Genomic DNA, 13778 nt, shown 5'->3' on the forward strand with positions numbered 1-13778 from the left:
CTGCCCTTAAGTATGATAAAGGCCTTTAAGGTCGATGTCGGAAGAGGGATCTAGCAAAGTTTTACAACATTTAAGCTTATCAACGACTTTGGCAGAGCTTATGAAGTTGTTCTGTTGTCAGGCTTAAGATGCAGGCATACTTAAACTCCAAAACGAAAGCGGTTTTTGTACAATAAAACTCCATCAACTTTGAATATATAGTTCAAATGGTTATGAATGTTGTACAGTAATCATTTCTGCGTACAGACTGAAGTATTACCATTAGTGGATTCATAGCGGAGGTCGTGGGTGTGTGGGGGAGGGGGGGGGGGGGTCACCGGGTCGCTCCCGCCCCTAAAATCGCCGGAGCATAGGTAATTTGTCTGATGTTCTGGGTAAAATAATTGCAAAATATACATTTTTTCTCGCTCGCTACGCTTGGATACATAATTTGTCTTTTATTCTGACTGAAGAATATGAAATATGCATTTTTTTTTCGTCTGAAGCATTTTAAAGTATATTTTCAATCGTAAATTGTCAGCCTTTTAGAAAAAGTTTGGGTAATTTAAAGGGTGGCAGGAACTAGATACATGTCTTGTCTGTCTATTAATGCATTTTAAATGGACTCCGCATGTATTTTGAAGCAACCCTTGATTTTGAAAAAACATGACCAATTTTGTTATCAAATTCGTCGTCGTACGACTTATGAAAGAGTCGTAGTCGTAGTTTGATTATCTAGTCGTATACTTCGTTCCAAGACGAATCTATTGGTGTATACTTTTTATTACTTTTGTCCAGTAACAAACCCGCCAATCTTAATTATTTCGACCCACTATTTTTCCGATAGAATGAACCTTAAGCTAACTGTTTTTTTCCCTCGATTTTATACCAGAACTAATTTGTTTTCCGCTAGTACCTTTCAACATTCAAAATGAATCAGAAGCGGAAGACGAATAATTTCAGACACGATGTCTTCTATCGAGTCTTCTATCTATCAAATAGCAACAGAGAACATACGCCTTTCCCGGAGATGGAGCTTCATAATTCATAATTCATAATCTGCGCTCTCTCTATCGAGCTAAGCGAGCGGATAGAGCGTCAGAGTAAAAGTACGGAATACTAATTGGACTATATTTCTATATTTGAAAATTTAAAGAATGGTTTGGTTTGATGTCGTCGGTCCATCTCAGAAGTCACGGATTCGAGCAACAAGTATCATACTAAATTCGTTAGACCCGTCCTGATTGTTTCCAGAGAATGTAATTTAAAAAATAACAAAGGCAGTTGAGATGAATTTGGTGCTTCACGCCCTAAATTCTAGAAGCCCAGTCTTTAACTTCTTTGAACCACTTTCACTACATTACGTCTATCGAAAACTGAGATATCTAACCAATACATTTTAGCTCAGACATTCTATTTCATGAAGATGTTTTCTCCAACGAAGTGACAATTAATTTCCCTTCCAAGAAAAGTCGTCCCTGTTCATTAAAATTCATCATCCGGTTTGTTTTGCATATTCTTTGTAGAACAGTCTGGATTTTTATAGAAAATACTGGACCAAAGAACGTTGCATGAATGAATATATGGATGAACGAATATATGAATAAATCCACATGAAAATGAGACTGGAAATGAAATACGTTTACGAAAACTTCAATGAATCTACATTACAATCATATAGGTACTTTATTATAGCTTAGTCATTTTTTTTGTACAATCGAATATCCTTTACAGTAATTCCGTCCAATATCAATGAACATCATCAAAATGTGCAGTATACTGTTTTTTTTTTGCAAGAATTTAGTTCTGATCATTTTAACAATTAAAATTTGTGTAGTGATCTGATACCAACACTTTTGGACTTATTTATATTTCGGATACCTCCTAAGTTACACTGAATAGCAAAAGAAACTATCCAGTTTTATAACTAGGGTATTTTTTATTTAAAAACTTTAATCTATAAATCACTTGTGTTTTTCATATCACATTACACTTGTAGAACTTCATCGTAAAATTTTAAAAAATCAATCAACCGTGAAGCCAGCAGTCCCATAATAGCCGTTTTGCATGAAATTCACGTGCGCCTGTAATTAACAATTTTCTTTGTGAAATTTTATTGTCACTCGGAATACTGATAATTTGCTAACTCGAAAAACAGCATAAAGTTTAAAAGTTATTGTTGGTTGCTTTGTTTGTTTTTTTGTTTTGGGTTTAACGCCGTTTTTCAACAGTATTTCAGTCATGTAACGGCGGGCAGTTAACCTAACCAGAGTTCCTGGATTCTGTACCAGTACAAACCTGTTCTCCGCAAGTAACTGCCAACTTCCCCACATGAATTATCAGAGGTGGAGGACGAATGATTTCAGACACAATGTCTTTTATCAAATCGTCACGGAGAACATACGCCCCGCCCGAGGATCGAACTCGCGACCCCGTGATCTATTGTTGGTTGCACCGCATGACTGAATCAAATTTAGTGCGAGCGCCCAATTGGGATAATACAATGCAACAGACGCGCAGAAGACATAGCCTTTCAAACGGCTATTATGGGACTACTGACTTTAACATTTTAAATTTATTGAAACACTGACTGCACATGCTAAATGAGTAATTTTGTTCGTAGTCTCACAGTTTCTTATGCTGTGCTGATATGTAAGCAAGATAAATACTTCAAACTTCGTTACTTCTAACTTCATTCATTTCAACTCCAAACTTCACTAAATCTCTGACTTTCAACTTCCTTACTTTGAACTTTTCACTTTATTACAGTAACTTCTAATATGTAACGAAATAGGAAGTAATGAAGTTTCAAGACAGAAGTACAGAAGTTAGAAGTCCCTCAAGGTCTTTCACTAAATTTAAATTAACATAATGCCGTGATGCCACAAATCTAAGCAGGAATGTCACACAAAATATAGGCGTGTGCCTATAAAAGTTAATAAAATAACTAAGGATGATTGTTGAAATATATTATTTGGTTGCAAATATAACATGTAAATCTTTATTTGATAATTTTTAAACACGTTTAATTTGTTCAAACTTTATCTAATTTCCATGAAGTTCTCCTTACAAACAGTCCTACTAACAAGTTTTTTAAATAGTTACGTAATCCAAATTATAACTGGCTAATTACTGGTAGAATCTGACTGTAAAGTAGTTGTCGAATGCATACAAGAAAATGTTTTTAACTCAAAAAATAAATTCATTTCCACTATGTACGCTAAAACTCGAGAAAATGTTAAGTGCAACATAAAACACAAACAAACTTTACTGAGAAAATTGATTTAAACGACTTATCACTTTTTATTCAACCATTCAGTTAGTAATTGTTTTCTTTTTCAATCAGTGTTATACATATATGCGCATATGTAAATACCAGGTACGGTTATTGATGTGATTTGTTGATCACTAGTGTCTAATGTTATGTTGCTAACTAATAAAATAATTTATAATTATCAAGTTTAACCATGATCCAGACATCTTTTGTCCTTTATTCCTAAAGATATAACTAGAATCGTTCGTTTTAGCAATAATTAAATAAATAGATTACTTTATTCAATGAAGTTAATTCCATAGTAATACATGCAATATTCGTACCTGATCATAAACCCTGCCTTACGTCTCATTTCAGGTACATGGCAAATGGAACGTGAACTTTTCTTTGGGGTCTAATTCAGTTATGACATTACTTGACGAGTTGAAAAATATGCATACCTATATTTTAACATTTTTCAGGGGAAGACCCCTGACCCCCCTGAAAAGATGGGAGTACCCCCTCTTGTACCTCAAAATTTAGACAAAAATATGCACCAGAGGCCACAATTTCACAATTTCATGACTATATTTCAAAACATTTCCAGGAGGAGACCCACTGTCCCCGCTAACCAGAGCGAAGGGCCCCCTCCCGTACCGACCCCCACGCGACGCTATGCGCCTTGCCGGTGACGCCTTCGTTCTAGACTGGTGCACGTACCGATCAAATATTTCTGGATCTGGGCCTGCGAAATGCAATGAATTATCACAGTTTTTTAATTATGACGTTACACCTATCAGGTTCAAATGTGTACATGTTTTATTTTTTACAATCTTAAATTCAAAAAAAAAGAGTGTCATTGTTATCAATTAAATCAATCGGCGGCTTAATTTTCTCTCATTTCATTTTTCTTGGCCGAGTAGTTAATGGTCACTGACTTCGCATCACTTGCCATTAACCTCTGTTGGGACGAAACCTTGCTTAAAGAAAGTCCATAGTTCTACCAAGGTACCCGCCATTGATAAAATAATGCCTGAAGGTAACTGGGGTTATCCTCAACCATCAAAAGTCGGAAAGTCGCTCTATGACCAATAAATGTATGACGTTAAACCCAGAAAAGAAGTAACAAACACCCAAATGTGGAGAACATACAGCGCTCTTGTGGATCGAAGTCGCAACATCTGGATGCAAATCGCTGCTCTACATTCTGATTTAAACAGCTTACATGACAAGACAAACTTTTAAAACTAATGTGGTATATGCTGAAACTAAACAAAACTGTTAAGTTCCAACACTATACTTATTTGTCAATTTACCTATGTATTCATACCCTTTTCTCCCATTTCAGTACTTTAATAACAGAGGTTATAAAAAGAATGTTTCTGCATACTTATCGAGGTAAATGCTGGGAAGAAATTGTTTTGATTTTGTATACATGTATTTGTATACATCGCTTGCAAAACACGAGCGCATGTTGATATTCAAATACTTACCTACTAGACAGGTTAGTACTGTGCTCATGTATTTTCAGGTTGATACGTTGAATACTAAAAAACAAGGATAAATATCAAAGAGGGAATGCCACGTTCCAACAAGAGTGCCAGAATGTCACAATATACGCCCGTCATAGCACATTTCTTTACACTAGCACCTGTATTTGCAAAATACACCTAAAATTTGAAAGTAACATCTATGTTGTACCACAGTAAAGTGGTCTTAGCTTTTCCCTATGGTCAATTATAAAAAAGTCACAATATAAGTTATTTATAGTAACAACTAAGGGAAGTTAATCTGAAAAAATATATAAAAAAAAGTCCACACAAAAATCATTACCAGGAAGAGATAGGTCAAAATACACCTCAATATTGGATGTAACATGCCTGTTGTACTACAGAAAAGTTGTCTCGATTTTTCCCTGCGACTAGTAATGAAAAAGTTACAATATAAGCTATATATAGTAACAACAAAGGGAGGTAATTCTAAAGAAGGGACCTGCGCATGACACTCCGTCTCATGATGGTATACAATTGTGCCAAGTTACATCAGAATCCCTCCATGCATTAAGAAGAAATGCTCAGGACAAAGTCATTCTTACATCTGACTTTTGGCCTATTGAGTGTGACCTTGACCTAAGACCTAGGGACCGACCTGGTTCTTGTGCATGACACTCCGTCTCATGATGGTGAACAATTGTGCCAAGTTTCATCAAAATTCCTCCATGCATGAAGAAGATATGCTCCGTACAAAGTCATTCTTGAATTTGACCTTTGACCTCTAAGTGTGACCTTGACTTTAGACCTAGGGACCTGATTCTTGCGCATGACACTTTGTCTCATAATGGTGAACAATTGTGCCAAGTTTCATCAAAATTTCTCCATGCATGAAGAAGATATGCTCCGGACAAAGTTTGTGGACGCCCCCCCCCCCCCCCCCCCCCCCCCCCCCACGCCCATAAGCTCGCCCGCCCGCCAGGGACGTTCCCATAATACGTCCCGTTTTTCAAACAGGCGTATAAAAATGCAGCCTCCCAAAAACGAAACTCACAGCAAGCAGATGTGCACAATGCCAACACACGCACCACTAACATACAAAGCAAACAAGCGAGGAAAAAAACGAACAAATAAAGGAATACAGTTGGGCACCGCCTTGGAACGGTCAGTGGCAAAAACACCACTGGTGAGCTTAAACCGGTTTATGGTGCGCACCCAACCTCACTCTTACCCCCACCATGTTCAAAAGTCACGGGACTGTGTAAATAAGTAATCCCCGCACACACGCAATGGAAACAAAAGGCATGACATGTAAAACACAAAAATGATCCTGTATAATTATACAAAAAGCAAATCTTAAGAACCAAAAACGTATGTACTCAATGCCTTTGCAGAAGACAGAGCATCAAGAGAAACAGCCTTAAGGGTCCGACGAAACAGGCCAAAACACTATCAAAACAAAAGGCCCATGCGGTAAAATCTAACTTATTATTCAGTTGTTAAGAATTATTCATCCAATGTCAACTATTTCTTGATGTAAGGTAAGTTTAACATTGATTGAGAATGGACGATGTCGTTTTAAGTAATATATTAATACGGTTGCAAATTTGATAAGCCATTTGAACATTTGCAACTCTCCATTTTATGTAGAGACGGTGAAATAGGTCCCACCTGGAGATTATGTCTGCTATTTCTAAATTGTACTTTAAATAGAAGAAAGGGTAAAATTTCTGCTAGTGTTCCTATTCAATGACCGTTTTTGCAAGGCTCCGCACGGGAAAGTGAGCATACAACTTTCAGACATTTGACATTTAAAAATGCGTACAGTCATTAGCTTTGTATTTATGTCTAGGTAAATAGCCTTACTGGAGTGTCTGACTGTGGGACTACTATTTACATGACATCGAAATGTAACACCTGTAACAGGACCGTTTCAAACCTAAGCTAAGTTAGTCGGACAAGCCTGTATCTAAAAAGGACTTCTCTCTATCTGTTCTAGGGGCTTTATCTCACGCGTCCTTTTGTCAGATCGCTCTGTGTCTGTGCTAGTAGAGGATGACTTTCGCGCCCTAAGTGGCTGCGTTTGCTATATGTTAAGCGCTTTTGAGCGTGTTTATCATGAAAAAGCGCTATATAAATCTGGTATAATATAATAATATGATATAGGGCAAAATTCGTCTGGTACCTGTGATTACACCCTACAATAGAAAGGAATTAAGAAAGCAAACATTCAACAGTAAAATCAACCTCGCGTTAATTTCCACTTTTATTATGCCAAAACTGATAAAAGTCAGTCATTTCCTGTTTGTGATTAACACAACATTGCACACAGTAGGTTTCTTTATTGCCTGTAAAACAGCACTAAAAGGTACAAAACCCATAGTTGACATGTTTTATTTGAATTTTAACCATATATTTTGAGGTCTGTGGTTCCCATTACAGCGCAAAAGGAGGGAGTACGTACATTTCCTGGAATACATTGGAATTTATTATTCAAGGCAGTATATAACTAGCAAATTACTTTGAGTGGGACAGTAAAGATTGCAATATATCAGGAGATTGACGTAATCCAAGTCAGGACAGTATCATATCGGATGTTGACAGTATAACTCTCCCACTGAAAGCAATTAAATATTTATAAACTGGCGTTTACTTGAATTCGAAAAAAAAAAAAAATTATTCACAAAAACCGGAACAAAATATCAATGAAATTGTATGTAATAAAACAAACATTTATATAGATTTGTTTCAGATCAACTAATTTTTCAAAATGTTTTACTGTATTGTGTATATTTAAAGAGAATTCCTATAGTTTTTTTTCCTTTCATAGAATATTTTCAAATTCACATATATGATAAAAAAAATTGTGCTGAAAACAATGAACAAATAAAAACAATGGGTCACCAGGCTTGTTTTTGTGAAAAATTGTTTTGAATTGTTGCTGAAACTGCCAGCGATTTCTCAACATTTTCATAATTTTCTGCTTTTTTATAAATACCAACCAAAACATACATCAAGACAGCACAATAAGACAATAAGGTTTATTCTTTTTACAGATTTTATTATATACTTATTTGATTTCATAGTCATATTTGTAATACTATATCCTTACAATAATTGGTACAAATAAAAGAAATCTTCTTTCTTATTCACTTTTGTGAACTCTTTTCGATGAAAAATACCCATAGTGAAGAATATTTTTTTTTTAATTTTGAAAAAAACTGTTTCATAGAATTTTTTCCTGTTTTTCTTGTGTATAAATAATTGTATTGTGAGCATAAAAATGGCTAAAAATGTATGCGTCACCAGGCTAGATTTTATGTTAAGACCGCTTGAATACAACACCTGTTCGGACGAAAACTGGCGCGAACCTGACAAATTGATTACATGTATATCTGCTAGAAGTTAAAAAAAGTTTTAAAAATTCTTAATTCTTTCTATAATTGAATACTAAATAATCTGAAAGGTGATATTGTCTTATCAGTACTAAGTCAATTGTCTTACATTATATGAACAACACTGTCTTTGTACTAAAATGCGATGTGAAAACAAAACCACAAAAATGGCAAGATACCTGTCAGGCATGATACTTGTCAATACAACATAAACCAGTATCAACATTTGATTACTGATAAAACTTAACAAAAATGTTATTTCATTCAAGATTCCTCATATTTAAGATTGTCTGTTACATGTTTCAACAAATGTTGACTTCACTTCAGTTTTTCATGGAAAGTGTCGGCTGCGCAGAGAGATTCGCATAAAAAACTATAGGAATGCCCTTTAAATAGGTACAAAAAAGAGGCAATGTCAAGGAAAGACAGATTATACTTGACTGTCTTTTTTTGTAATCAAATCAACATTATACAAGACATAACACCAGGTTTTTAAACATAGCTTTAGGAACAGAAACTATGTATCTAAATTATTTCGCATGATACTACTGGCAGTCATATGAAAAACTAAGATAAGTTCAACAAGACAAGACACATTCAATGAACACAGCCATTCATAAGGCACTCATCATAGCAACAGGGAACGCATAACCATATACTTGTAAACGCCGGCTGAGCACATTCATACAGAAGTAAGGAAGTACCAGTCAGACTCCAACACACATAAAGATTGAACACAGTAGGGCACCATAATGGAACGGTCAGTAGCAAAACCTAACAATAGCTGGTGCGAAACCTCACTCTTTAATTCCTACCATGTTCCTATACTACAAGACAGTGTCAATAAAATTACTATCCGCCATTACACACGTAACAGTAACCTAACCACATGAACAAATTGTTAAACGTAAGTATATGTAAACGAATGTACTCATGCATTGACTTTGCAGAAGCCAGAACACCCTTATGGTAATGCCAAAGCAAGACTGGGAACAAGTCCGTCCCTTGATATAGATTTAAGAGCCTATAATCGCGGAATCTCCCATCTGCCCAACATTGATCAACAAAGGGGGAAGTATAGTGTGGCGGAGAACGCGTCAGCGTACATGATTAAATAATGAAGAGTGAATTATCAAATCCGATCAATGTCGTTACTTATTTCCAGCATTTTAAAAATCACGTTGGATATCGGTACATTTATACTAGTATAATGGGCTACCTGATAGACAGATAATAAGAATAATATGGATTTTTGTACTTCAACTTTTTAATCTTAAATGTAATTCCATTGTTTTGTTTGGCACATTTTGGCATAATGAATTATTTAGTCTATAACAAAAGAAGTTGTATTGATTGAAGGACAGCTTATCATAATCTTTCCTGATATACGTCGTTTTCCAGATCGGTCCTTATCTGGGAGCTCTTCGAGTGTATATAAAATGTCCTTGTAAAGTAATATGATGCAGATGGGTTAAACGTATGAATACATGGTACAACATGAGATAAAGACATTATAAAAGGTTAGTATTAAGAATACATTTACGGTAAAATAATTTCTTTATTTCAAAAGTATAAAGGTTTCAGTTATAACTGGTACTGAATATCATATATACGTGTAAATGTTTCTCATCGACACGAGACAAAATGAAGTAAAACAACAGCCCAACAACTCCATATCGTACACTTCTGTAACCACTTTCTCTGCATTAACCCTGCTAAATTTCTATAATGAATTTGTCCTTCTTTCAATGTGGACTGTACCATTAACTGTTAAAAAGGGTGCTTACCAAAAGATACTGACTGAATGACGAACAGTGCAGACCATGGTCAGACTGCACGGATATGCAGGTTGATCGTGGGCTGCAGTGGTCGCAAAGGCAAACTCACTTGCCGCCAGCAGGCTAAGGGTTAAATCTACTTTGAAAATTGTATGTTTATTTTAGTCTTCTTGTACGGAGTAATGCTTAATTTCAGGTTTGAAGTTAAATGCCTATGTCACTTGAAACTTTTGACTGCATAATATTTATAGAAGCAGAATGTGTTTATCAACAGAAAATTCAGGACTAAACAGTGGTAAACGAATGAATAAATGAGCCGCGCCATGAGAAAACCATGCGCGTTTGCGACCAGCATGGATCCAGACTAGCCTGCGCATCTGCGCAGTCTGTTCAGGATCCATACTGTTCGCAAATGGCTTCTCTCATTGCAATAGGCTTTGAAAGCGAACAGCATGGATCCTGGCCAGACTGCACAGGCTGGTCTGTATCCATGCTGGTCGCAAACGCACTATGTTAGTTTCCTCATGGCGCGGCTCAAATCTGTATGTTACAGCAGACTGAACGTGAAATGCGCTTACAAGAACTTCCATACCCCCATGTCAGTATGTACATCATGACTGAAATTTATACATTATACACCTGCGAAATAAAACATAAACAGCTTATTCAAAACAAGGGAAATCAATACAAGAACACAATAAGACAGGGCCTTCACTCCTTGTCCACGCCAAGCCTACATCTCGAAGGAAAGGTCATACGATAATTAGAATTTTTTCCTACATGTAGCATGTATTATTTAATAAACCCGGGTAGAACATCAAAGTACATACTGGTAATGCTATTTACTCTTCTAACAAGATCATGTAGGACAGCTATGTCTGATTTTGTCTTATGTACCACATTAACTTTTACCACTTAGTACTTAACTACTTATTCAAAAATGTAAATTCTTTGCTTTAATTCTGATTTAATCAAATGCACAAATCCGTCTTCAAATATTTATAAGATGCTGATCTTCTTGATTTGGCTAATTTTTCGCTGCTTCACATGACATATAAGAAAACTAGTTTTCTAGTTCTTATTCCTCTACCTTTATCTTAATATGCGATACAATCAATTGCATGAACATTGTATTTTTACTTCGAAAGATAAATGTATTATGGTACATGTACGTACCAGAATTTAGAATATAAAACGTCATGCTTTCATGTTATTCCGATAGAAATAAACTAAATCCAGTTCATGTTTAATTAAAAATTGTGTCTATTCTGTCAGACATAAAAAAGGACGGCCGTAATTATCTGTTGCTATATGCTGAAAGAACATAAATATGTCGTTCTTTACATGTATGATTATGCAGGTCATGTCATTAGAAAGCATAATTTCATGACAAAAATGAGACTTTATGTTTAACTTATACGAGCGAAACTGCAGTAAATACACCATCTGTATGTCGGGTATTAGACCTTTTCAGCATAAATGTATATGTACGCGACTGCGAATAAGTATTATGTACTTCGGTCAAAAGTAAGGGGTTTTCTCAAACATATTTTAGATGCTGTACTACTACACCAAGTCCCATAGTCATGGCACACCCGAGTTTGTTTTGTTTTTGTCGGGTTTAACGTCTCACCGACACAATTATAGGTTGATGGTGGAGGAATTCCCCCTCCGTGCATCATTACATTAAGGACAGGAACCTGGGTAAACCACCGTCCTTCCGTAAGCCAGCTGGGTGGCTTCCACACATGAAGAATTCAACGCCCCGATTGAGGCTCAAACTGACCCACATCGATGAGGGGCAAGTGATTCGAAGTCAGTGACCTTAACCACTCGACCACGGAAGCCCCTACACCTGAGTTTGACGACCCAGATGATCTTGCTTATCGCCATATTGAATATTGAAAGATACTTAACCTGTAAAATATTCTACAATGATCGAATATATATGCTCAACCGCTCCACAAATATGTCGCCCGGTGTGAAATGTTTGTCACAACTTTCTTTCTATGTTACTTATTCATATCTATATTAAATAGTGCTTGCCATTAGAAAATCAGGGGCGGAGTTGTCAGAAAAGTAGATGAATACTTTATTCCGGTCCCAACATTAAACTTTATATGAACCATATATACTACTAGTCTGGTCTCAGATATAGAGAAAATTAATTTCATGAAATGTATTCTAAAATCTTATAAAACAATTTGCTCGCTTCGCACTCCACTCAGCAGCTATTGTAGTGTCTGCCTCCCAGACAGATCTGATTGCATTAAAATGTAATAATCTGGCATCAATGAAAGTATGTCCTAAAAGATATAACAAAAAGAAAAACAACACAAAAATAACTACAACTATTCTATTCCGTTCCATATCCTACACATGGAAGACAGTATTGTTGTATTTTGCTTTAATTCCATCAAGAATTTCCTAGAACCTTCAGTCACATGTGTTATTTCTCGTGCAATGATTATGTTGACTATTAAAACTGTATATATGTACATGTATTGACATGTCAAACTTTTACCTATGTGCCATCTATACAGTATTTAGTCCTTATTGTGCACAACATGGTGTTTCATATATGCCTTTTATTCATTTATACATTTTTTACAGAAGGACTAAATATATAATCGTAAAAATGGATAACCCGTACGTTTTTATATATTTATTTAAATAAAGGAGAAACGAATCTGAGCAAACATTGCTAGTCCAGACTCCTCTGATTTCCTAATGGTCGTCTCCTAATTGTTGAATTTGAACAGAACTACCGCCATCAGCGATTTTATTCCCCGGAAGTTGAGGACCCGTGAGACATACAATATTCGTTGTCCGTCTTTCACAATAACGTTCGTTTACATCTTCATTTACTGTTCCCATTCAATTCAAATACAACTAATATCAGGTAGGCATGCTTCCTATCTCTAAACAACGAATAATCAAAACAATTTTCGGTTGCTATGCATTTAAATGTGTTAAATTAACAACAATGTCACGTATGCATTTGAAGTTGATTCTTTAGAAATAAAGAAATCGGACTAATAAAATAATAGTTCTTTTCTTCAGTCTTCTACGCAATTATCTCCCTTACCTATAGGAAGAGATTTCTGAAGTTGGAGGGAAGCAACTCGTGGGTGCGTGCAGTTTCACTTTTCTTAAAAAGACTGCCACAGTCAGAATAGGAAAACTCATATTTGAAAAGTTATTACTTCGCACTGGTAACAGGAAGAGTGTGGTATATTGGGTTAAAAACTATAATTTTCCTCCACCCTTTTTTACACAGACATTTATTTCAGCTGGATTTTTACTTGAAAAATGCACAAAATTCCACTTTAATATTAATACCAATTCTCGTAATCTGGGCACGGTGCAGTTAGATGTATACTTGATGCGAGACTTTTTATTACATACGCTTCTTTGTATGTAAACTGGCTTAATTTGAAAATACCATTTAGCTGGCTTACGGAAGATCGGTGGTTCTACCCAAGTGCCCGCTCGTGATGAATCATGAAAGGTCAACTGGGGTTTTCCTCAACCACTAAAGCTGGATAGTCGCCATATGACCTATAATTGTGTCGGCCGACATTAAAACCAAACCAAACAAAAAAATCCAAAATATGTCCTGTCCAGTGTTCTGAGAAAACCTATCGAAATTGATCGAAATACATATATATTTACAGAGTCGTGTACATTTCCATTTACGCCGAAAAGGTCTATTATCGTGTAATGTTGTTTTTTTTTTTTTTTTTGCCTTTGAACACAGAGGGAAACAAGAGTGTCAGAATGTCACAATATACACCTGTCATAGCAAATTTCTTTAGCACCTGTATTTGCAAATGGAATTTTAATTCTTTGGTTGTGTATTCTTTTGTTTTTCTAAGTCCAC

The sequence above is a fragment of the Mercenaria mercenaria genome, chromosome 17, assembly GCF_021730395.1.
Source record: "Mercenaria mercenaria strain notata chromosome 17, MADL_Memer_1, whole genome shotgun sequence".
In the NCBI taxonomy this organism is placed as follows: domain Eukaryota; kingdom Metazoa; phylum Mollusca; class Bivalvia; order Venerida; family Veneridae; genus Mercenaria; species Mercenaria mercenaria.